Source organism: Choloepus didactylus, chromosome X (genome assembly GCF_015220235.1).
Source record: "Choloepus didactylus isolate mChoDid1 chromosome X, mChoDid1.pri, whole genome shotgun sequence".
In the NCBI taxonomy this organism is placed as follows: Eukaryota; Metazoa; Chordata; class Mammalia; order Pilosa; family Megalonychidae; genus Choloepus; species Choloepus didactylus.
Genome location: NC_051334.1, coordinates 52,501,881 through 52,526,833, shown reverse-complemented (window position 1 = coordinate 52,526,833; position 24,953 = coordinate 52,501,881). Strand labels below are relative to the sequence as shown.

Sequence of the window (24,953 nt, the reverse complement as noted above, 5' to 3'; positions counted from 1 at the left end):
CTATTTCTTCTTTCATTGCTTGTGCTTTGGGTATAAAGTCTAAGAAATCATCCCCTACCACAGGGCCATTAAGATGCTTCCCTATATTTTCTTCTATGTGTTTTTTTTTTTTTTGAAATAAATTCAAAGTTATATGAATAGTTGCAAAAACAATACTAGCCCCATACACAGAATTCCATCATACCCTGACCTCCCCTCCCCCGGTAGCTCAATCCACCAACTTTAACTTGCTGTCACATTGCTATTTCTTTCCCTCCCTCCCTATCATCCATCATCTATTGCTCTGTCGTCTGAACATATGAGAGTTAGCTGCATACATCCTTGAGCATTCACTATAATTCACGTATACACTTCCCATGAACAAGAACATTCTTTCATGCAATCCCATTAAGCACAGCTAAGAAGTACAGTAGATTCAACAATGATAAAAAGCTTACATTCTATATTTCCTTTTCCTTATGTCTCAACTGTGTCCCTTTGAGCCACCTGTCCTCTATCCTCCTGTCCCATCCAAGTTCATCCTTAGTATTCAATTGTCATCTAGTTAGACTGACTTTTTTTTTTTTTTCAGTTGTGGAAACATATATACAGCCTAAATCTTCCCATTCCACTCCCTCCCTAGCCTTTCATTAGTGGGATTAATCATGTTTAGAATGTTGTAATGCTCTTTCCCACCATCCATTACTAGAAATTTCCCTTCACCTCAAACAGCAACCCTACACTCATTTCTTAACTCCCCATTGCCCCTTCCCCCATTTCTCTTAACCCAAACTCTACTTTTCATCTCTATGGTTATATTCTCTGATAATTTCTTTGTGTTTACTGTGGGGCTTAAAATTAACCTCTTAAATCCATATCAATCTTGTTTTTCTTTGATACCACCTTCACTTCAATAGGACACATAAACTATGTTCCTATACTCCTTCATTCCCCCACCTTTATATAGTTGTTTAAAATTACATATTTTACATTGAGTTCAAAACCACTGATTTGTCCTTACAGTTTGTATATTTTATATCATGTAGGAAGTAACTAGTGGAATTACAGTTCAAAAATTATTGACTTCTATTTGTATTCCACTGTGGTTGGAGAATGTGCTTTGAGTATATTCAATGTTTTTTTTTTTAAATTTCTTGAGGCTTGTTTTATGTCCCAGCTTATGGTCCCTTCTCGAGAAAGATCTGTGATCACTAGAGAAAAGTGAGTGTCCTGGTGATTTGGGATGTAAGGTACTATATATGTCTGTTAAAATTCTCTATATCTCTTTCTCCTTTCTGTGTCTCTCCTCCAGCAGGGCTCCCCTCAGAATCTGAAGTAGGGCAGGTCTTTCATCGGCAAAGTCTCTCAGCATTTGTTTGTCTGTGAAAAATTTAAGCTCTCCCTCAAATTTGAAGGAGAGTTTTGCTGGATAAAGTATTCTTGGTTGGAAATTTTTCTCTCTCAGAGTTTTAAATATGTCATGCCACTGCCTTCTTGCCTCCATGGTTGCTGCTGAGTAGTCACTACTTAATCTTATGTTGTTTCCTTTGTATGTGGTGAATTGCTTTTCTCTTGCTGCTTTCAGAACTTGCTCCTTCTCTTCAGTATTTGACAGTCTGATCAGAATATGTCTTGGAGTGGGTTTATTTGGATTTATTCTATTTGGAGTTCGCTGGGCATTTATGCTTTGTGTATTTATATTGTGTAGAAGGTTGGGGAAGTTTTCCCCAACAATTTCTTTGAATACTCTCTCTAGACCTTTACCCTTCTCTTCCCCTTCTGGGACACCAATGAGTCTTAAGTTTGGACGTTTTATTTTGTCTATCGTATCCCTGAGATCCATTTCGATTTTTTTGATTTTTTTCTCCATTCTTTCTTTTGTTCTTTCATTTTCTGTTCTGTGGGCTTCTAGGACACTGAGATGTTGTTCGGCTTCCTCTAGTCTTGTATTGTGAATATCCAGAGTCTTTTTAATTTAGCCAACAGTTTCTTTTATTTCCATAAGATCTTCTATTTTTTTATTTACTCTTGCTATGTCTTCTTTATTCTCTTCTAGGGTCTTCTTTATGTAGCTTATATCCTGGGCCATGGTCTTCTTGATGTCCTTTAAATCCTTTGCCATGTTTTCGTTCCTCGATTGTAGATCTTTGATTAATTTTGCGAGGTATACTGTATCTTCCGATATTTTGGTTTGTGTGTTTGGAGTTGGATTCTCCATATCTTCTGGTTTTATCATATGCATTAAGATTTTCTGTTGTTTTTGGCCTCTTGGCATTTGTTTTGCTTGATAGGGCTCTTTCAAGTTGTAAAGAAAAAGGGATATCAATCTAATTTTTCAGGAACACAGTTTGGTGATGTACACTTTCTCTAACTAACCAGCAGATGGCGTCTGTGAGTCACCTATATCCCTCGAGTCAGTTCTCAACCCTTTTTCCGCTTTGTGTGGGGAAATGATTCCTGTGGGTTCAGTTGGAGAACTCAGTTTGGGTGTGTTGCTGGAGCTGTCCGCCCTGAATGTGGGGCGTGTGTACGGGTAGCCAGGGAGGAAGGGCAGTTCTAATGTTCAAATCCCCCAGGATCCCGGAGATTCAAGGCCTCCGCAAAAGTCTAAGCCTTCATTTCAGTTCAGCCCCAGCCTCTCTCTCTCGCTGATCCATAAACCACCAGACTTGGCATAGCATCCCTGGGTTCTCCAAGCGGATCCCCCCTCCCAGCCATGCTCCTCCAGTAGCTCAGCTAAGGGAAGGCTGTGCTACGTCATCAGTGCGCGCCATCCCACAAGGGAAGCCCCAGGCTTCCGGGCCGTGCGGCGGCGCACTCCCAGCCCAAAGCAAAAATGGCCGAGCGGGGCGTCTCAGCCCCCTCCTCCTCGCACTGTTCCTCCTTCCCAGCTCCGGGACAACTGGCCAGGCTTTGGGCTGTGGGCCCGGCCCCGGGCAGGAGTTTATCCAGCCCTCCAGGGGCTAGCTGCTAGCCGTGGGGTTTCTTTCTGCTTCCGGCTCTCCCCTCCATTCCCCCTAACCCAAGGGTATCTGCTGAGGGCTATCTTCCCGGCCAGACAGCAAGAGGCCAGCCCAGCCCCCTCTTGCTGTGTTTTACTGCGTGGTTCCCACAATTGCTACTGGAGCCGCTCCTTTTTTTTTTTTTTCTCTTTAAAACAGCCAGCTGGTCTCCATACGCTGAACCCTGACTTCCCCAGCCCACCGCACAGCTGTGGGTCTTCCAGCCAGCTTACTCACTCGTTTCAGAATGCCGACTCCTGGTTTCACCAAGTATACGGCCCCTCTGGAGCTAGGAGCCCTCATCCAGTTGGTGCATCGCTGTAACTGGTATTCTAGGTCACTTTCTGGTTTTTAGCTAGTGTTTTTCACGGAGGCGTTTTTTTCACCCTGTCTCAGCTAGCCGCCATCTTAGTTCTCCTCTTCTATGTGTTTTATAGTCCTAGCTTTCATGTTTAGGTCTTTGATCCATTTTGAGTTAATTTTTATGTAAGGTGTGAGACAGGGATCTTCTTTCATTCCCTTGGATATAAATATCTAGTTCTCCCAGCACCATTTATTGAAGAGGCTGTTTTGGCCCAGTTGAGTAGATTTGGCAGCTTTGTCAAAAATCGGTTGACCGTAGATGTGAGGCTCTATTTCTGAACTCTCAATGCATTTCCATTGATTAATATATCTATCTTTATGCCAGTATCATGCTGCTGTGACCACTGTAGCTTTGTAGTGTGCTTTAAGTCAGGAAGTGTGAGTCCTCCAGCTTTGTTTTTATTTTTCAAGATGTTTTTGGCTATTCAGGTCGCCTTGCCCTTGCAAATAAATTTGATGATTGGCTTTTCTGTTTCTGCAAAGTAGTATGTTAGAATTTTGATTGGGAGGCACTGAATCTGGAAATCAATTTGGGTAGAACTGACATTTTAATGATATTTATTCTTCCAATCCATGAACACAGAGTGTCTTTCCACTTATTTAGGTCGTTTAAAAATTTCTTTTAGCAATTTTTTGTGGTTTTCTGTGTATAGATCCTTTACATCTTTGGTTAACTTTATTCCTAGATATTTCATTCTTTTAGTTGCTATTGTAAATGGGATTTTAAAAAAATTTCCTCCTCAGATTGCTCATTACTGGTGTCTAGAAACACTACTGATTTTTGCGTGTTGGTCTTATATCCCTGCCCTTTGCTGAATTTGTTTATTAGCTCAAGTGGCTTTGTCACAGTTTTTTCAGGATTTTCAAAATATAGGATCATATGATCTGCAAATAATGAGAGTTTTACTTCTTCCTTTCCAATTTGGATGCCTTTTATTTCTTTGTCTTGTCTAATTGCTCTAGCTGGAACTTCTAGCACATTGTTGAATAACTGTGGTGACAGCAGGCATCCTTGTCTTGTTCCAGAACTTACAGGGAATGCTTTCAGTCTTTCACCATAGAGTATGATGTTAATGTGCATTTTTCATATATGCTCTTTATCATGTTGAAGAAGTTGCCTTCTATTCCTAGTGTACTAAGTGTTATTATCAAGGAAGGATGCTGTATTTTGTCAAATGCCTTTTCTGCATCAATTGAGATGATCATGTGGTTTTTCCCCATCAATCTGTTAATGTGGTGTATTACATTAATGGATTTTCTTGTGTTGACCCAGCCTTGTGTATCTGGAATAAAACCCACTTGATCATGGTGTATGATTCTTTTAACGTGCTGTAGTATTTGATTTTCAAGTATTTTGTTGAGGATTTTTGCATCTATGTTCATTAGAGTAATTGGGCCGAAATTTTCTTTTCTTGTAATATCTTTGTCTGGCATTGGGATTAGGGTGATAGTGGCTCCATCGAATGAGTTAGTTAGTGTTCCATACTCTTCAGTTTTTTGGAAGAGTTTGAGCAGGATTTGTATTAATTCTTATTGGAATGATTGGTAGTATTCACCTGTGAAGGCATCTGGTTCTGGGCTTCGCTTTTTTGGGAGCTTTTTGATGACTGATTCAAACTGTTTACTTGTGATTGGTTTGTTGAGGTCATCTATTTCTTCTAGAGTCAATATATGTCATTTGGTGTTTCTAGGAAATTGTCCATTTCATCTAAGTTTCTATTTTTTGGTGTACAGTTGTTCACAGTATCCTCTTACAATCCTTTTATTTCTGTGGGGTCGGTAATATTGTCCCCCCTCTCATTTCTTATTCTATTTATTTGCATCTTCTCTCCTTTTTTCTTTGTCAGACTAGCTAAGGGATGCCAATTTTGTTGATTTTTCTCAAAGAACAAACTTTTAGTTTTGTTGATTCTCTCTCTGGTTTTTTAATTCTCAATTTCATTTATTTCTGTTCTAATCTTTTTTATTTCTTTCCTTCTACTTGCTTTGGGATTAGTTTGCTGTTCTGTTTCTTCCAGGTTGAAGTTAAGTCTTCAATTGTTAGCTCTTTCTTCTTTTAAAATGTAAGGCATTTGGGGCAATGAATTTCCGTCTCAGCATTGCCTTCACTGTATCCAAAAGTTTGATATGTTGTGCTCTCTTTTTTTCATTTGTCTAGACATATTTGCTTATTTCTCTTGTAATTTACTTTTAGAGCCACCAACTGTTTAAGAGTTTGTTATTTAATCTCTATATGTTTGTTAATTTTCCAGTCCTCTGTCTGTTATTGATTTCCAGCTTCATTCCATCATGATCAGAGGAAGTGCTTTATATAATTTCAAGGATTTTAAATTTATTGAGACCTGTTTTGTGGCCCAGCAGGTGGTCTGTCCTGGATAATGACCCATGAGCACATGAGAAGAATATATATACTGCTGTTTTGGGGTGTAGTGTTCTGTAAATGACTGTTAAGTCTAGTATATTTATCATATTACTCAAGTTCTCTGTTTCCTTACTGTCCTTCTGTCTAGATGTTCTATCTATTGATAAGAGTTGGTGTATTCAAGTCACCAACTATTATCGTACAATGTCTATTTCTCCCTTCAGTGTTACCAGTTTTTCCCTCTTGTATTTTGAGGCACCCTGGTTAGGGGCATAAATATTTATGCTTATTTCCTCTTCATGGATTGGCCCTTGTATTAATATATACTGTCCTCCTTTGTCACTTTTAACAGATTTACATTTAAAGTCTATTTTGTCTGATATTAGTATAGCTAGCCCAGCTCTTTTCTGGTTACTATTTGCTTAGAATAACTTTTTCCAACCTTTCACTTTCAACCTATTTGTGTCCTTGTGTCTAAGGTGAGTATCTTGTAGACAGCATATAAGTGGATCATATTTTTTTATCCATACTGCTAGTCTGCATCTTTTGATTGGGAATTTAATCCATTAACATTCAATGTTATTACTGTAAAAGAAGTACTTACTTCAACTACTTTATCCTTTGGCTTTTATATGTCATATTTTATTCTTATCTCCTTTTTTTACCCTGTTTGTTACCCTTACTGATATTCTTTATTTCTACACTCTCCACCATGCCTCCCTCTCCTGTCATTTTCTTCAGCCTGTAGTACTCCCTTTAGTATTTCTTGCTGAGCAGGTCTCTTGTTAACAGACTCTCTCAGTTTCTGTTTATCTGTGAATATTTTAAACTCTCCCTCATTTTTGAAGGACAGTTTTGCCGGATATGGAATTCTTGGTTTGCAGTTTTTCTCTTTCCATATCCTAAATATATAATAGCACTGCCTTCTTGCCTCCATGTTTTGTGATGAGAAATTGTCACTTAGTCTTATTGAGTGCCCCTTGTATGTGATGATCATTTTTCTCTTGCTGCTTTCATAATTCTCTCTTTGTCTTTGGCATTTGACATTCTGAATAGTGTGTTCTTGGAGTATGTCTACTGGGATTTATTTCTTTTGGGGTACATTGTGCTTCTTGGACACATACCTTAATGTATTTCATGAGTTGGGAAACTTTTGGCCATTATTTCCTCAAATATTCTTTCTGTACCCATTCCCATCTCTTTTCCTTATGGGACACCCATGATACACATCTTTGTGCACTTCATGCTGTCATTCAATTCCTTGAAACCGTGCCCCATTTTTCCATTCTTTTCTTAATCTATTCTTTTGGTTTCAGATTTTGGAGGTCCTATCCTCTTGTTTGCTGATCCATTCTTCTGCCTGTTCAAATCTGCTATTGTATACCTCTAGTGCATGTTTATCTCTTCTATTGTGCCTTTCATTCCCATAATTTCTGTTAGTTTATTTGCATGTTTTCAAATTCTTCTTTTTGGCCCTCTTTGTTTTTATTTGTTTTTTACTTGTGTGTATATGTGTTTTTCCAATAAAATTTTATTTATGGCACTGAAATTTGAATTCTGCATAGTTTTCATGTGTCACAAGATAGTATTCTTTTTAATTTTTTAACCACTTAAAAAGTAAAAAAAAAAAATGCTTAGATCACAGACTGTATAAAAGCAAATTGATAGATGGATTTGATTGCTAACCCAAATTTAGATCCTTTTGTGTGTATATTTCTGAGACATGTTTAAAACTTCATTATTTTTCAATTTAATGAATGTTTTGCTTGATTTTCATTATCATCCTTTTCATTTTCTTGGAAAACTTTAGGGACTGATCAATTCCGCTAATGAAGTCATAGCTATAATAGAGTTAAGAATGGTTCCCATGCACCAGAGTCATGCATTAAAGAAGTAGTTCAATATGCATTAAAAAAAAAACCATTCTTTCTGCATTGATGCATACTTTTCAGACAAGTCACAATATTTTACAATATTTCACATACAGCCATAATGGGATCTATCACCTATTTTTTCCCACTTATTCGCAAATTGGAACTCCTACATATTATTGGCCAGAGAATGGTAAAATTCTGAAAATGCATTACATGTTGGTAAAAGTGTATAAAATCAATTAATTGGTATGTCATTTTTCCATTATTATGAACTTTTATGCCTAACTTTTCTTGGGATCTGATGGGAGAAGGGGTGCTTGAAAATGTCAAATCTATTATAAAAGTTACTTCTCTCTCAAGATAAATAGGTCTTCTTTTCCTTAGGCATATATGATGTATTGTAAAACTGGCTCATATCTGTCTCTGCAAGTATCCTTTATCTTTGCCATGCAACTTAGACTTCAGGTTCAGCCATGTGATCTGCTTTGGCCAACAGGATCATAGTAAGTGTGATTCAAGGAGGCTTGATATGTTCTTGTGCTATTGGGAGGGTCTTTTCTGCTGTACTTTTTTTAAACTTCATTTTATTGAAATATATTCACATACCATGCAGTCACACAAAGCGTACATTCAACTATGCACAGTACCATTATATAGTTGTGCATTATCGCCAAAATTAATTTTTGGATATTTTCATTACCACGCACACAAAAATAATAAGAATAAAAATTAAAGGGAAAAACAACAATTAAAGTAAAAAAGAACATTGGATGCCTTTTTTTTTTTGCCCCCATTTTTCTACTCATCCATCCATACACTGGACAAAGGGGAGTGTGGTCCATATGGCTTTACCAATCACATTGTCACCCCTCATAAGCTACATTTTTATACAATTATCTTCAAGATTCAAGGGTTCTGGGTTGTAGTTTCATAGTTTCAGGTATTTACTGCAAGCTATTCCAATTCATTAGAACCTAAAAAGAGTTGTCTGTATGGTGCGTAAGAGTGCCCACCAGGGTGACCTCTTGACTCCTTTTGGAATCTTTCTGCCACTGAAACTTATTTCATTTCCTTTCACATCCCCCTTTTGGTCAAGAAGACGTTCTCCATCCCACGATGCCAGGTCTAGATTCCTCCCTGGGAGTCATATTCCACGTTGCCAGGGAGATTCATTCCCCTGGGTGTCAGATCCCACGTAGCAGGGAGAAAAGTGATTTCACCCGCCAAGTTAGCTTAGCTGGAGAGAGATGGCCACATCTGAGCAACAAAGAGGCACTCGGGAGGAGACTCTTTGGCACAATTATAGGCAGGCCTAGCCTCTCTTTGCAGCAACAGTCTTCCCAAGGGCAAGTCCCGTGGTAGAGGGCTCAGCCCATCAAACCACCATTCCCCTTTGTCTGTGAGTGCATCAGCAACCATCAAGGTAGGGAAGCCCAACATCCCTGCATTCTCCATCAGCTCCTCAGGGGGGATCTGCATATTTTTTTCATTGTTTCTTTTTAATTAACTTTTTAAAAAAATTAACTATTAACTATATGAAGTAAAAATTAAAACAAAAACATACAATAAAAAAAAACATTACAAAGAAACCATAGCAAGGGAATAAGAAAAAGAAGCTAACCTAAAATAATTACTATAATTCCAACATGTTCCCACTCTACCCCAAGAAAATAACCTAATATAGCAACATTTCTGTGAACTTGTTCCTACCATACCCACCAGAAATTAACAAGCCATAGTCATTCCTGGGCATTCCCAGAAGGTTAAATTTACACAAAATAGCTTTATCTGTTCATATTGGGTTATCGTTCCCCCTTCATTAATTGCTCACTATCTCTAGTCCTGCTACATTCTACATTATAAACCATTTATTTTAAATTTTTCAATGTTCACAGTGGTAGCATATAATATTTCTCTTTTTGTGCCTGGCTTATTTTGCTCAGCGTTATGTCTTCAGGGTTCATCCATGTTGTCATATGTTTCACAACATTGTTCCTTCTTACATCCGCACAGCATTCCATCATGTGTATATACCACATTTTATTTATCCACTCAGCTGTTGAAGGACTGTTTCCATCTCTTGGCAATTGTGAATAATGCTGCTATAAACATTGGCATGCAGATATCTGTTCGCATCACTGCTTTTAGATCTTCTGGGTATGTACCAACAAGTGCAATTGCTGGAATGAAGGGTAACTCTATATCAGGTTTTCTAAGAAAATGCCAGACTGACTAGCAGAGTGCCTGAACCATTATACAGTCCCACCAACAATGAATAAGAGTTCCAATTTCTCTACATCCTCTCCAACATTTGTAGTTTCCTGTTTGTTTAATGGCAGCCATTCTAATTGGTGTGAGATGGTGTCTCATTGTGGTCTTAACTTGCATCTCTCTAATAGCTAGTGAAGCTGAACATTTTTTCATGTGTTTCTTGGCCATTTGTATTTCCTCTTCAGAGAACTGTCTTTTTATATCTTTTGCCCATTTTATATTGGGCTGTCTGTAGTATTGTCATTGAGTTGTAGGATTTCTTTATATATGCAAGATATCAGTCTTTGTCAGATACATGGTTTCCAAAAATTTTTTCCCATTGAGTTGGCTGCCTCTTCACCTTTTTGACAAATTCCTTTGAGGTACAGAAACTTCTAAGCTTGAGGAGTTCCCATTTACCTTTTTTTTTCTTTTGTTGCTTGTCCTTTGGGTATAAGGTCTAGGAAGTATCTGCCTAATACAATGTCTTGAAGATGTTTCCCTACATTGTCTTCTAGGAGTTTTATGGTACTGTCTTTTATATTGAGGTCTTTGATCAACTTGGAGTTAATTTTTGTGTAGGGTGTGAGGTAGGGGTCCTCTTTCATTCTTTTGGATGTGGATATCCAAGTCTCCTGCCCCATTTGTTGAAAAGACTGTTGTGTCCCAGTTCAGTGGCTTTGGGGGTCTTATCAAAGATCAGTCAGCCATAGATCTGGGAGTCTATCTCCAAATTCTCAATTCGATTCCATTGATCAGCATGTCTATCTCTGTGCCAGTACCATGCTGTTTTGACTACTGTGGCTTTATAATAGGCTTCAAAGTCAGGGACTGTAAGTCCTCCCACTTCGTTTTTCTTTTTTAGAGTGTTTTTAGCAATTTGAGGCATCTTCCTTTTCCAAATAAATTTGATAACTAGCTTTCCAAGTCTGCAAAGTAGGTTGTTGGAATTTTGATTGGGATTGCATTGAATCTGTAGATGAGTTTGGGTAGAATTGACATCTTAATGACATTTAGCCTTCCTATTCATGAACATGGAATATTTTTCCATCTTTTAAGGTTCCTTTCTATTTCTTTTAGTAGAGTTCTATAGTTTTCTTTGTATAGGTACTTTACAGCTTTGGTTAAGTTTATTCATAGGTAATTGATTTTTTTAGTTGCTATTGAAAATGGTATCTTTTTCTTAAGTGTCTCTTCACTTTGTTCGTTTCTAGCATATAGAAACATTACTGAATTATGTGCATTAATCTTGTATCCTGCTACTTTGCTAAATTTGTTTATTAGCTCTAGTAGCTGTATTGTCGATTTCTCGGGGTTTTCCAGATGATCATATCATCTATAAATAATGACAGTTTTATTTCTTCCTTTCCGATTTGGATGCCTTCTATTTCTTCGTCTTGCCAGATTGCCCTGGCTAGCACTTCTAGCACAATGTTGAAAAACAGTGGTGACAGCGGGCATCCTTGTCTTATTCCTGATCTTAGAGGGAAGGCTTTCAGTCTCTCACTATTGAGTACTCTGGTGGTTGTGGGTTTTTCATATATGGTCTTTATCATATTGAGGAAGTTTCCTTCAATTCCTACCTTTTGAAGTGTTTTTATCAAAAAGGGATGTCGGATTTTGTTGAATGCTTTTTCAGCATCTATTGAGATGATCATTTGGTTTATCTCTTTTGATTTGTTAATGTGTTGTAATACATTGATTGATTTTCTTATGTTGAACCATCCTTGCATGCCTGGAATGAACCCCACTTGGTCATGTTGTATGATTTTTTTATAGTGTCTTCGGATTCGATTTGGAAGTATTTTGTTGAGAATTTTTTGCATCTACATTCATTGGGGAGATTGGTCTGTAGCTTTCCTTTTTTTGTAGCATCTTTGCCTGGTTTTGTTATTAGATTGATGTCAGCTTCATAAAGTGTGTTAAGTAATATTCCATTTTCTTCGATATTGTGAAAGAGTTTTAGTAAGATTGATGTCAGCTGTTTTTGGAAAGTTTGGTAGAATTCCCCTGTGAAGCTATCTGGCCATGGGCATTTATTTGTGGGAAGTTTTTTGATGACTGATTGGATCTCTTTGCTTGTGATTGGTTGGCTGAGATCTTCTATATCTTCTCTGGTCAGTCTAGGTTGTTCATGTGTTTCCAAGAAATTGTCCATTTCCTCTACACTATCCAGTTTGTTGGCATACAGTTGTTCATGGTATCCTCTTATAATTTTTTAAATTTCTTTGGGATCCGCAGTAATGTCACCTTTCCCAGTCATTATTTTGTTTGTATGGGTCTTCTCTCTTTTTGATTTTATTGGTCTAGCTAGGTGCTTATAAATCTTCTTGATCTTCTCAAAGAAACAACTTTTGGTGTTATTTATTCTCTATTGTTTTTTGTTCTCTATGTCATTTATTTCTGGTTTAATCCCTGTTATTTGTTTTCTCCTACTTGTTTTAGGATTGGTTTGCCATTTATTTTCTAGCTTCTTCAGTTGCTCCATTAGTTCTTTGATTTTAGCTCTTTCTTCATTTTTTGATGTATGCCTTTAGTGCCCTAAATTTACCCTTCAGTACCACTTTTGCTGCATCCCATAGGTTTTTATATGTTGTGTTCTCATTTTAATTCATCTCTATATATTTAGGAATTTCTCTTGCTATTTCTTCTTTAACCCACTGATTGTTTAGGAGTGTGTTGTTTAACCTCCAGGTATTTGTGAATTTTCTAAGTCTCTGATGGTTATTGACTTCTAATTGTATTCCATTGAGGTCAGAGAATGTGCTTTGAATAATTTCAATTTTTTTAAATTAATTGAGGCTTGTTTTATGTCCCAGCATATGATCTGTTCTGGAGAAAGTTCCATGAGCCCTAGAGAACAATGTGTATCCTGGTGATTTGTGATGTAATGTTCTATATATGTCTGTGAAATCCAATTTATTTATCAGATTGTTTAGGTTTTCAGTTTCCTTATTGGTGTTCTGTCTGGTTGATCTATCTATAGGAGAGAGTGATGTGTTGAAATCTCCCACAATTACTGTGGAAACATCAATTGCTTCCTTTAGTTTTGCCAGTGTTTGTCTCATGCATTTTGTGGCACCTTGATTGGGTGCATAAACATTTATGATTGTTATTTCTTCTTGTAGAATTGCCCCTTTTATTTGTATGTAGTGGCCTTCTTTGTCTCTCATAACATCCTTGCATTTAATATCTATTTTATCTGAGATTAATATTGCTGCACCTGCTTTCTTTTGGCTGTAGCTTGCATGAAATATTTTTTCCATCCTTTCACTTTCAATTTCTGTGTCCCTGTGTCTAAGATGAGTCTCTTGTATGCAACATATTGATGGTTCATAGTTTTTGATCCATTCTGCCAATCTTTATCTTTTAATTGGGGAGTTTAATCCATCTGCATTCAATGTTATTACTGTGAAGGCATTTCTTGAATCAGCCATCCTATCCTTTCGTTTATGTTTGTCAGATATTTTTCCCTCTCTTCCTTAATGTCCTTTTATGTACCCATACTGAATCTCTTTAGTACTGAACCTTTCTCCATATCTCTCTCTCCTTTTTTTTCTCTGTCAGTAGGGCTCCCTTTAGTATCTCAAGTAGAGCAGGTCTGTTGTCAGCAAACTCTCTCACCATTTGTTTGTCTGTGAAAAATTTAAGCTATCTCTCAAATTTGAAGGAGAGCTTTGCTGGATAAAGAATTCTTGGTTGGCAATTTTTCTCTCTCAGAAGTTTAAATATGTCATGCCACTGCCTTGTCACCTCCATGGTGGCTGCTGAGTAGTCACTACTTGGTCTTATGCTGTTTCCTTTGTAAGTGGTGAATTGCTTTTCTCTTGCTGCCTTCAGAACTTGCTCCTTCTCTTCAGTATTTGAGAATCTGATCTGAATATGTCTCAGTGTGATTTTATTTGGATTTATTGTTTTGGAGTTCCCTGGGCATTTATGATTTGTGTATTTGTGTTTTTTAGAAGGTTTGGGAAGTTTTCCCCACAATTTCTTTTAATACTCTTCATAGACCTTTACCCCTCTCTTCACCTTCTGGAATACCAGTGAGTCTTATATTTGAATGTTTTGTATTATCTATCATATCCCTGAGGTCCATTTTCATTTTTTTTTATTTTTTACCCATTCTTTCTTTTGTTTTTTCATTTTCCATTCTGTCGTCCTCAAGGTCACTGATTATTTGTTCATCTTCCTCTAGTCTTGTACTATGAGTATCCAGAATCTTTTTAATTTGGTTGACAGTTTCTTTTATTTCCATAATATCATCTATTTTTTTATTTACTCTTCCAATTTCTTCTTTATGCTCTTCTAGGGTCTTCTTCATGTCCTTTATAGCCAGTGCCATGCTCTTCTTCATGTCCTTTATATCCTGTGCCATGCTCTCGTTGTGTGTCTTTAGTTCTTTGATTAATTGCTCCAAGTCCTGTGTCTCCTCTGATCTTTTGATTTGGGTGTTTGGGTTTAGGTTTTCCATATCATCTGTTTTTTTCATATGCTTTAAAATTTTCTGTTGTTTTTTGGCCTCTTGGCATTTGCCTAACTTGATAGGATTCTTTTAGGATATATAGACTGAATCAAACACTTATCTTTAATTTGTCAGATCTAAAGCTTGATGAAGTACAGTTTCTTTAACTAACCAGCAGGTGGCATCCGTGAGCCACCTATTGCCCTCAAGCCAGTTCTCCCCCAGTTTTTCTTTATGGTGAGTGGGGGTCTGAGTCTTGTGGTGGTCCAACTGGTGCACCATGTTTGCGTGTGTAATTGTTGCTTCCCGCCCTGAATGTGGGGCGTGTGTCTGTGTGGTTAGGGAGGGAGGGTGGCTTTAATAGTCAAATCTCCTGGGTGTTCCTGGAAATTCAAAGCTTTTGGAAGAGTCTAATCCTTCAGTTCAGTCTCGTCACAGTTTGTCTAAGCTGGTGACTCACAAGCCCTTGGTATTGACGTAGGGTCCCTGGGGCTTGTGAGTGGGTCCCTCTTCCAAGCCGTGCCCTCCCAAGGCCTCTGCTGAGGGAAGACTGTGCTACATCACAGGTGAGCGCTGTCCCTCAAGGGAAGATCTGGGCCACAGGGCCATGTAGGTGTGTTCCCAGCCTGCTGAAAGGATGGCTGAATGGGGCGTGTTAATTTCCCCCTTTTCACACAGCTCCACCTTCCCAGCTCTGGGACAATTAGCTGGGAGTTCACGAAAGGCTATCATCCATGCCAGATATTGTGGCGTGTGCACATGCTGCTGGAAACACTTCCTGTCACACTGGGTTGTTTGGGGCATCTCTGGGCTGTGGCACTGGCAGCGGGCAGGAGTGTTCCCGGCCCAGCGGAATGATGGCTGTAAGGGGATGCCCCTTTTCTTGGGAGGTTATGGCGTTTAGCGAATTTTCTCAACTAATAGACTTATTGCTTTGTCCCTCAGAGCTATCTTAGCTCTGCTCTTGCCTGGGCCTAAATTGCAAGTCCTTGAGGCTTTCTGCAGTGGGCTTCTTAGAGTAATTGTTTTAGAAAAAGAGAAAAAGGTAGAAAAAAAAAAAGAAAAGAAAAGAAAAAGAAAGGCCCTCTTTCAGATCTAATGGGCTATTGAAATGCTAAGAGACAAGGAGTTTAGGGCCATTAAGGAACAATCGAGAAAGCAGAGAAACCAGCTGGCTCTTCAGAGGAGGGTACTTGCCCTCTGGATTTGCATATGCACCTGATTCTGCTTGAGCTCCACCCTTTTCCTTTTTATGTTCACCAGAACTCCAAAAAGTCTCTGTTTTTATTTTTTGTTTTTGTTTTTGTTTGTTTGTTTGTTTTTGCTGTTTTTCCTTGCCCTATCTCCTCTCCACCAGGCTGACTGCTCCCAGATTATCCGGTGTCTGGTCTCAGTCTATCTATGTTTGAAATTTTTGATCAGCAGTCTGAGTTTGCAATCAGAGCTTCAACTGTAGTTCTCCCTCCTGGTTCCCAGCACTGATGGCCTCTCCTTCCATGAGATTGAGCCTGTCAGGGAGGGGCGCAGGTCCCCTGGCCACGAGAACTTACAGATTTTGCTGATCTCAGCTGTTCACACGTTCGTGAGTATTGTATGAAGCATGCCCAGAGTCAAATTGCTCTGCAGGGTCCTGTCCATGCAGTTCCTGGCTTTCTACCTACTTCCCTGGAGGAGTAACTAAAACCTACAGCTCACCACTCTGCCATTTTTCCAAGTTCTGCTGTACTTTTTATTATAATGTAAATTTATTGAGATATACTCACACGCCATATAATACTTCCAAAGTATACAATCAGTGGCTCGCAGTATTGTCATATAGTTGTGCGTTCATCCCCGACAATCAGTTTTGGAGCATTTTAATTATACCAAAATAAACAAAAAAATAAGAAAATGAAAAAGAAATAAAAAAGAACAACAAACCATCTCATACCCCATACTCCTTATCAACCCATTATATATATATACATAAAATTATTTCATTACTCATCTGCCCATACAAGGTTAAAGGAAGTGTCAGTCACCAGGTTTTCACTATCACACAGTCACATGATAAAAGCTATATAGTTATACAATTATCATCAAGGATCAACTCTATTGGATTGCTGTTCAAAAGATTCAGGTATTTCCTTACAGCTATTCTATTATACTAGAAAATGAAAAGGAATATCTATATAATGCATAAGAGTGGTTTACAGAATGGCCTTTCTACTCTATTTGAGATCTCTCAGTCACTGAATCTTTATTTTGTTTCATTCTCTTCCCCCTTTTGGTGCAGGAAGGCTTTCTCAATCCCATGAAGCCAGGATCAGACTCATCCCCAGGGGTCAAATCCCACATTGCCAGAGATATTTACACCCCAGGCAGTCATGTGCCACATAGTGGGGAGGGCAGTGAGTTTATCTGCAGAGTTGGGTTGGAGAGAGTGGCCACATCTGAGCAACAAAAGAGGTTCTATGGGGGTGGTTATACACAATTTTAAGTACTCTTAGCCTCTCCTGTGCAGGAATAAGTTTCATAAGGGCAAGCTCCAAGATCGAGGGCTTGACTTATTAATTTGGGATTCCCTAATGCTTTTGGGGATATCAGGAATTCCCCAGGTGAGAAAGTTTCACATTTTTCCCCATTTCCTCAAGGGGATTTTTGCACAGACTTTTTTATTTTCTGCCTAAAGTACTCTGGGGTTCATTGGGGCATCATGTTATCCTGTACAGAAAAACAAGATCTCATTCCTCATTCTAGGTTCCATGCAACCATGTGGTTTAAATAAACTGACCATACAGGTTATACTAGAAAGTGCACTACAGAGAATATAAATTTTGTGCCAAATAAAGATCTCTTAAATAATAGTAAAAACTCAGGAATAGATGTGACTGCTGTAAGAGCTTTTATGAACCTTTACAACAAGCCTCATTGAATACTCCACACTTCTGCATTGTCAATTGCACATTCTGTCCACGTTCTATCCCCTGGTACCTATGCTCTTGAGTTCAATTCTCAGCATTTGCTGATTAGAGTTAGTTTATAGAAGTGAGGCCTGACAATGTTTTCCTTTTGTTTGTGGCTTCTTTTACTCAACATAATATCCTCAAGTTTCATTCACCTAGTTACATGCCTCAGAACTCCATTCCTTCTTTCAGCCATTTAATATTCCATTGTATGTATACACCACAGTTCACCCTTCCTTTAACCCATTGCTGTACCCTTAGGCCACCTTCATTCATTGCAAATCGTGGATACTGCTGCATAAATTCCAGTGTGTAAATGCCTGTCAGGTCCCTGCTTTCAGTTCTTCCAAGCATATACCAAATAACAGGGTTGCAGGATCACATGGTAGCCCCATACTTAGCCTCCTGTGAAACAACTACACTGCCCTCCAAAGGGGCTGCACCATTCTACATTCACACCAACAGTGAATAAGTGTGCTTCTTTCTCTACATCTCTCCAGTACTTGTACGTTTCTGTTTTTTTGATAATGGCTATTCTATTAGGTGTGAGATGATATCTCATTGTGGTTCTGATTTTCATTTCACCAATAGCCAGCGAAGTTGGGCATCTTTTCATGTTTCTGAGCCATTTGAGTTTCTCTTTGGAAAAGTGTCTATCTATGCTTTTTTTTTTTGCCAATTTTTGTTAATTGGATTGTTTGCCTTTTTGTTGTTGTGTTGTAGGATCTCTTTATCTATTCTGGATATTAAGCCCTTATCTGAAATGTGGTTTCCAAATATTGTTCCCCATTGCCTTTTTATTTTTCTGACAAAGTCCTTTGATGCACAAAAGTGTTCAGTTTTGAAGAGATCCCATTCATCTATTTCTTCTTTCATTGCTCATGCTTTGTGGGTAAGGTCAAAGAAACCACCTCCTATCACAAGATCTTTAAAGTATTTCCCTACATTTTCTTCTAAAAGTTTTATGTTCTTAGCTCTAATGTTTACATCTTTGATACATTTTTTTTTGTTTTTTTTCTATAAGGTGTGAGATAGATGTCCTCTTTCATTCTTCTGGATGTGGATATCCAGTTCTCCAAATATTATTTGTTGATGAGGTTGCTCTGTCCCAGTTGGATCGACTTAACCACCTTTTCAAAGATCAATTGTCCATAGATGAAAGGGTCTATTTATGAACACTAAATTCAATTCCATTGGACAGTATATCTACCTTTATGCCAGTACCATGCAGTTTCAACCATTGTAGCTTTGTAATATGCTTTGAAGTTAGGTAGTGTGAGATCTCCTTCTTCATTCCTCTTTCTCAATATATATTTTGCTATTCGGGGCACCCTGCCCTTTCAAATAAATTTTGATTATTGGTTTTTCTATTTCTTCACAGTAAGTTGTTGGAATTTTAATTGGTATGGCATTGAATCTATAAATCTGTTTAGGTAGAATTAACTATATTTAGTTAATTCTTATAATTCTTAACTATATTTATTCTTCTGATCCATGAACATGGTATGTCCTTCCATTTATTAAGGTCCTGATTGATTTCCTTTTGTAATTCCATGTAGTTTTCTGTGTGTAGGTCTTTTGTGGCTTCGCTTAAGTTTATTCCTAAATATTTGATTCTGTTGATTTCTATTGTAAATTGATTTTTTTTCTTGATTTCCTCCCAAGATTGCTCCTTATGAGTGTTTAGAAACACTACTGATTTATTGCATATTGATCTTGTACCCTGCCACCTTGCTGTATTCATTTAATTGCTCTAGTAGCTTTCCTGTAGATTTTCTGGGATGTTCTACATATAGGATCATGTCGTCTGCAAACAGTGAAAGTTCTACTTCTTCCTTTCCAATTTTGATGCCTTTTATTTCTTTTTCTTAACTAATTGCTCTAGCTAGAACTTGCAGCACAATGTTGAATAGCAGTGGAGACAGTGGGCATCCTTGTGTTGTTCTTTATCTTAGAGGGAAAGCTTTTCATCTTTCCCCATTGAGTATGATGTTAGCTGTAGGATTTTCATACTTTGCCTTTATCATATTGAGGAAGGTCCCTTCTATTCTTATCCTTTTGAGTGTTTTCATCAAGAAAGTATGTTAAGTTTTGTCAAATGCCTTTTCCGCATCAATCGAGATGATCATGGGGGGTTTTCTGCTTTGGTTTATTAATTTGGTGTATTACATTAATTGATTTGCTTGTGTTGAACCAGCCTTGCATACTTGGAATAAATCCCACTTGGTCATGTTGTATAATTTTTCTAATGTGCTGCTGGATTTGATTTGCAAGTATTTTGTTGAGGATTTTTGCATCTTTTTTCATTAAAGATATTTGTCTGTAATTTTCTTTTCTTGTAGTATCTTTGTCTGGCTTTGGTATTAGTGTGATGTTGGCTTCATTGAATGAGTTGGGTACCTGCCTCTCCTCTTCAATTTTTTTAAAGAATTTTAGCAGGATTGGTACCAATTTTTCTTGAATGCTTGGTAGAATTGACATGTGAAGGTCATGGTTCTGGACTTTTCTTTTCTGGAGGGTTTTGATGACTGATTCAGTCTCTTTACATGTGATTGGTGTGTTGAGGTCATCTATTTCTTCTCAAGTCAATGTTGGTTGTTCATGCTTTCTTTTCTAGGAAGTTGTCCATTTCATCTAAGTTGTCTAATTTTTTAGCATATAATTGCTCATAGTATCTTCTTATTATCTCCTTTATTTCTGTGGTGTCAATAGTTATGTTTCCTTCCCCATTTCTGATTACATTCATTTGCATCCTCTGTCTTTTTTTGTTGTTGCTAGTCCTGCTAGGCATCCATCAATTTTGTTGATTTTCTCAAAGAACCAACTTCTGATTTTGTTGATTCTCTCTATTGTTTTCATATTCTGAATTTCATTTATTTCTGCTCTAATTTTTGTGATTTCTTTTATTCTGGTTGCTTTGGGGTTAGTTTTCAGTTCTTTTTCTAGGTCCTCCAGGTGAAAAGTTAATTCCTCATTTTTTGCTCTTTCTTCTTTTTCAATATAGGCATTTTGGGCAATAAGTTTCCTTCTCAGCACTGCCTTTGCTGCATCCCATAAGTATAGTTGTGTTTTCATTTTAATTTGCCTGAGGATATTTACTCATTTCTCCCTTGATTCACTGGTTGTTTAAGAGTATGTTGTTTATCCTCCATATCTTTGTGAATTTTCCCATTTTCTGCCTGTTATTGATTTCCAACTTCATTCCATTATGGTCCAAGAAAGTGTGTTATGTGATATCAATATTTTTAAATTTGATTGAGACTTGCTTTGTGACCCAGCATATGGTCTGTCCTGGAGTATGATCCATCAGCACTTGAGAAAAATGTGTATCCTGCTGTTGTGAGGTGTAGTGTTCTATAAATGTCTGTTAAGTCTAGTTCATTTATTGTACTATCCAACATCTCTGTTTCCTTAATGATCCTCTGTCTGGATGTTCTAACCATTGATGAGAGGGGTGTATTGAAGTCTCCAGCTACTATTCTAGAAGTGTCTACTTCTTTCAGTGTTGTAGTGTGTGCCTCATGTATTTGGGGACAGTCCAGCTCAGTGCATATTTATGACTGTTATGTCATCTTGATGAATTGTCCCTTTTATTAATATATAGTGTCCTTTTTTTACTGTTTTCATTGTTTTACATTTGAAATCTAATTTGTCTGATATTGGTATAGCTACCCACACTCTCTTATGGTTGTGGTTTGCTAATCCTTTCTTCTGCCTCTTCAAATCTGCTGTTGTGTGTCTCCATTGTGATTTTCATCTCTTCTATTGTGACTTTCATTCCCCTAAGTTCTGTCATTTGTTTATTCAAGCTTTCAAGTTCTTCTGTATGGACACTGTGTACCTTCTTTATATCCTTCATCTCTTTTCCCACATTTTCTTTCAAATCATTGATTTGATTTAGAAGACTTGTCTGAATATCTTTTATTAGTTGTTTCAACTACTGTATCTCAGTTGAGGTGTTACTTTGTTCTTTTGCCTGGGTCATATCTTCATGTTTCCTGGTGTGACTCATGATTTTTTGCTCTCCAGGCATCTGATTTTCTTGATTAGTTAATTCTGGAGGTTGTTTTCTCTCTTTTGCCTATGTTTTCCTTTTTGGTCGACTTTAATCTCTATCTGCTCTTTTTTTCTCTCACCGGCCAGTTCTCAGATTACCTCTGTCCCTTCTCCAGTACCCATCCAAATATCAGGCACCCAGAGCAGCCTGACTCAGGGATGGGGGCTAGGCACTGGGCACCCCAGCAAGTTCACTTTGTGTGGTAAAATGAATTAGCTGGCTTCCAGTGGCACTGTTTTTTGCCAGCCAGCAAGATCTAGGTTTGCTTTGGAGCTGTGTTCTAACAGTTTGGTTGTCCATATTTATCAGCCAAAACAGGGCTGGGTTTCCATGCAAGGGGTGTAGACCAGCTCCAGTTGTCCTAAGAAATGGTCTGGAGCATCTTTTTAAAAGTGCTTCAATTCCTTGTATCGTCCAGTCTGTCCAGCAGATGGCGCGGTTCGGCAACTTAATTGTCCTCAGACGCTTCTGATCACATTTTGCACCTGCACAGATCAGCTGAAACTATGGGATTCCCGTGCCCTCATTTTGCTGGCCAAAATCTGGATCCATGTATGGTTGTGTTCCCCATTCCACCTATGGCAGAGGACTTCCGCAGTTGACCCAGTCCTCTAGGCATCCCCAAGGCAAGGAAACAGCCACCCGCTGCTGCTTCTGTCAAGGGTGGGGGAAGGGCTTTCAGACTCATGGCTGGAAATACTGTCTCTGTTCATGTTTTCTCAGACTCTTTGTCCCACACTGACCTGGGCCTTGAAATGTCCTCCCATGTTCCCTAGGTCTTGAAACAGTGGGAGTATGTCTCTTGTGAGAGATTTTATAGTCTGTGTCCCCAGTGGGAGGGGTCCTTGCTGTTGCAACCACCCAAAGAAACTGTTAACACCCTTTCTAACCCCTCAAGCTATAACACTGAATGCAGAATCTCTGCTTAGTGGGCCCATATCAGTAAATTCAGCCTGATCCAACCTTATATTCCTTCCACCATTATCCCACACCCTTAATATCCATCCCCACACATATTCCCCTGGTTTCTGTCTGTATAAGTTGGAAAACTCATACAGTTCTTTTGGAGTATAGTGTACTTCCTCATGGGTCACACTTTGTACCTCATCCTTTGGAGCCTCTTGAGACTTTAGTCCAGTTATAGGTCTTGAAGCAAAGACTGGTGGTGGGTGTGGGTCATGAAAAGAATTAGAAGTATCCCTCAAGCCATTTACCTCAAGACATTCTGTTGCATTTTCATCTCTTAAAACAGGATTAATCTCTCCAGACAGAGGAGTGAGGGCTGCTTCCTCAGGGGAGGTGATTACAGGTTTAGCAGGCACTGAAGAGTTAATCTCTTTAGGTGGGGGTTGTATGGCAGGCTCCGCAGGGAAGACTGGGGGTCAGGAAGCTGTTTCCTCAAAGCAGGCTAGAGGTTTGGTAGCTGTTTCCTCAGGGCAGACTGGAGATGGGGGGGGCTGTTTCCTCAGGGCAGACCATGATAGGTACATCTAGCCAAGACTCAGCAGAATCCAGGGTTCCAATGTCCTCACTGCCATTATTATCAATATATATGTCCCCATCCCAAGTTTCAGGATCCCATTCTTTTCCAATCAATGCCTTTACTTTAACAGCAGAGACCCTAAGAGGTTGAGATTTTAGTTTATGTTGTAAATCTGCTACTTGCACAATGAGAGTCTGTGTCTGGTTTTCAGAAGTCTCAAGTCTGCAGGCACAAGAAATAAGATTTTCTTTCAGGGCACACATAGAAACCTTTACATCTGTCATATGGCATTTAAGTTTCAAATTTGAAACCTTTAGCTTATCCTTTTCTCTTATAACTTTATCCAGTATATCTAAGAGCAACCAGCCAACATCATTTTACCTCTTAACTCCACAAAACTCTGTTAAGGTTTCAAAAACACTGTCACCCAGAGTGTTGCTTCATACAAGAATATGATTAGGAGAATCAAATGGTGATATTTTGCATATCTCCATTGCCAACTGACACCATGGACTGTCAGTGCCATCTTGATTATTGGAAATGGAGTCATTAGTGCCTTTGAATCTAATCAAAGTAGAAAACCAATTGTAAAAGCTCATTTTAAGATTCTGTTTCTCAAGAACTACTCCCAGTACCAGGCTGTATTCGTTAGGGTTCTCTAGGGAAACAGAACCAACAAGAAATATCTGTAAAGATTTTATAAAAGTGTCTCATGCAACTGTGGGGATGCATGAGTCCAACTTCTGTAGTGCAGGATGCACGAGTCCAAATTCCGTAAGGCAGGCAGTGAACTGGCAACTCTGATGAAGGTGTTTGATGAACTCCTCAAGAAATGCTCTGCTGGCTAGCAGCAGCAGAAGTGAAGGTTATCTCTCTTTCTACCTTAAAATCTTCAACTGATTGGATTAAATCCAGCTGATTGAATTCTGTCATTTCAGAAGACATGCCCTTTGTTGATGTAATCAGTGACAGGTGCAGTTAATTGGCTGATGATTTAATAAACCAGCCTTCTGGTCTATTAAGCAGCCACAAATGTCCTTGCAGTAACGGTTAGGACAGTGCTTGCTTGGCCAGACACTTGGACACCATCAGCTGGCCAAGTTGACATATGAACCTAACCATCACAGTGGTGTTAATGGTTTATTTTCAGTTTGTTGTTGTTAGTTTTTTAAAACTTTTTTTAACTACCCAAAGATCTGAACTCTGTTGGAAGTTTTAGGTTTATTAGACAATCAAGTAAAACTCTTATAATATGTAGCTGTATGTTCTTGAAAAGAGATCAAGGTGAGTCAGAGATTAAATATCTGGATCTGTTTGGGTCAACAGATTAATATTTGTTTCTCCTAATTCCTGGTCTTTGTCAATATAAAACCCTCTGAGCACACAAGACAACAGCGCTGCCACTGCCCCTAACCCACATGGTGCCTTTATATCAGTTATGGAAAGGCTCTCCTTCCTTCAGGTGGATTCTACCCTGTGTTAAGACCCACAAGTGGAGCTCAGGTTCCCCTTTACTTCCTTAGCCTGGATGTTTATGAAGTTCTTAGATACCATGTGATTTCATTAGTAGCAATTTTAATAATGTCCTTTTAAGATAGGACTCAACATTGTGTGTTTGTGTGTGTTTCTAACTCTTTAAATTTGAGTTTTCCAATTGGATCTTATCACTGCCCTCACTGACTCATTATCAGCTGTGACTTCCTTTAAGGTTGCAATGCAATCTTTGTTTCTTCCACACTTACTTACTCTTTGCTTGGCATACCATATTGTTGGTTCTAGGTCCGATGATCTTTGCATACTTTTTGGTTGACTTTAAAAAATTATCTTATTCATTTAAGTGGCTAAAATCTGTCACCTGTATGCACAGAGAATTCAGTGTCTCTGTTTACTTGCCCTTGGTTTTATACATGGGGCTGACTCAGAAATCTTCTGCATACTTCCTTATCTAAGGGATTTATTACTTAACAGCCATACAAAGAGGTCCTCACATACCTGCCAAACACCATGCTTTGAGCTTCACAGCTGTTCCTCTGGCTCCAGGGCCTTTTCTCTCCAGGAGATGCTTCCATTGCTTGTTATGAGTTTGGAAAACTCCCAAAGGAAGTCTCTGACTACCACTTGCCCCATCCTCCTTATGGTCTTTATTTGCAGGGAGTAGACATTACACTCTTTTCCT

General features: G+C 38.4%; 1 protein-coding gene across 2 annotated transcripts in view; it reads left to right on the top strand.

Moving 5' to 3' along the window:
* The window catches only part of SHROOM4 (shroom family member 4), a 274,039-nt gene that overhangs the window by 26,217 nt on the left and 222,869 nt on the right, over nt 1-24,953 (top strand). The gene's annotated exons all lie outside the window — the stretch shown is intronic.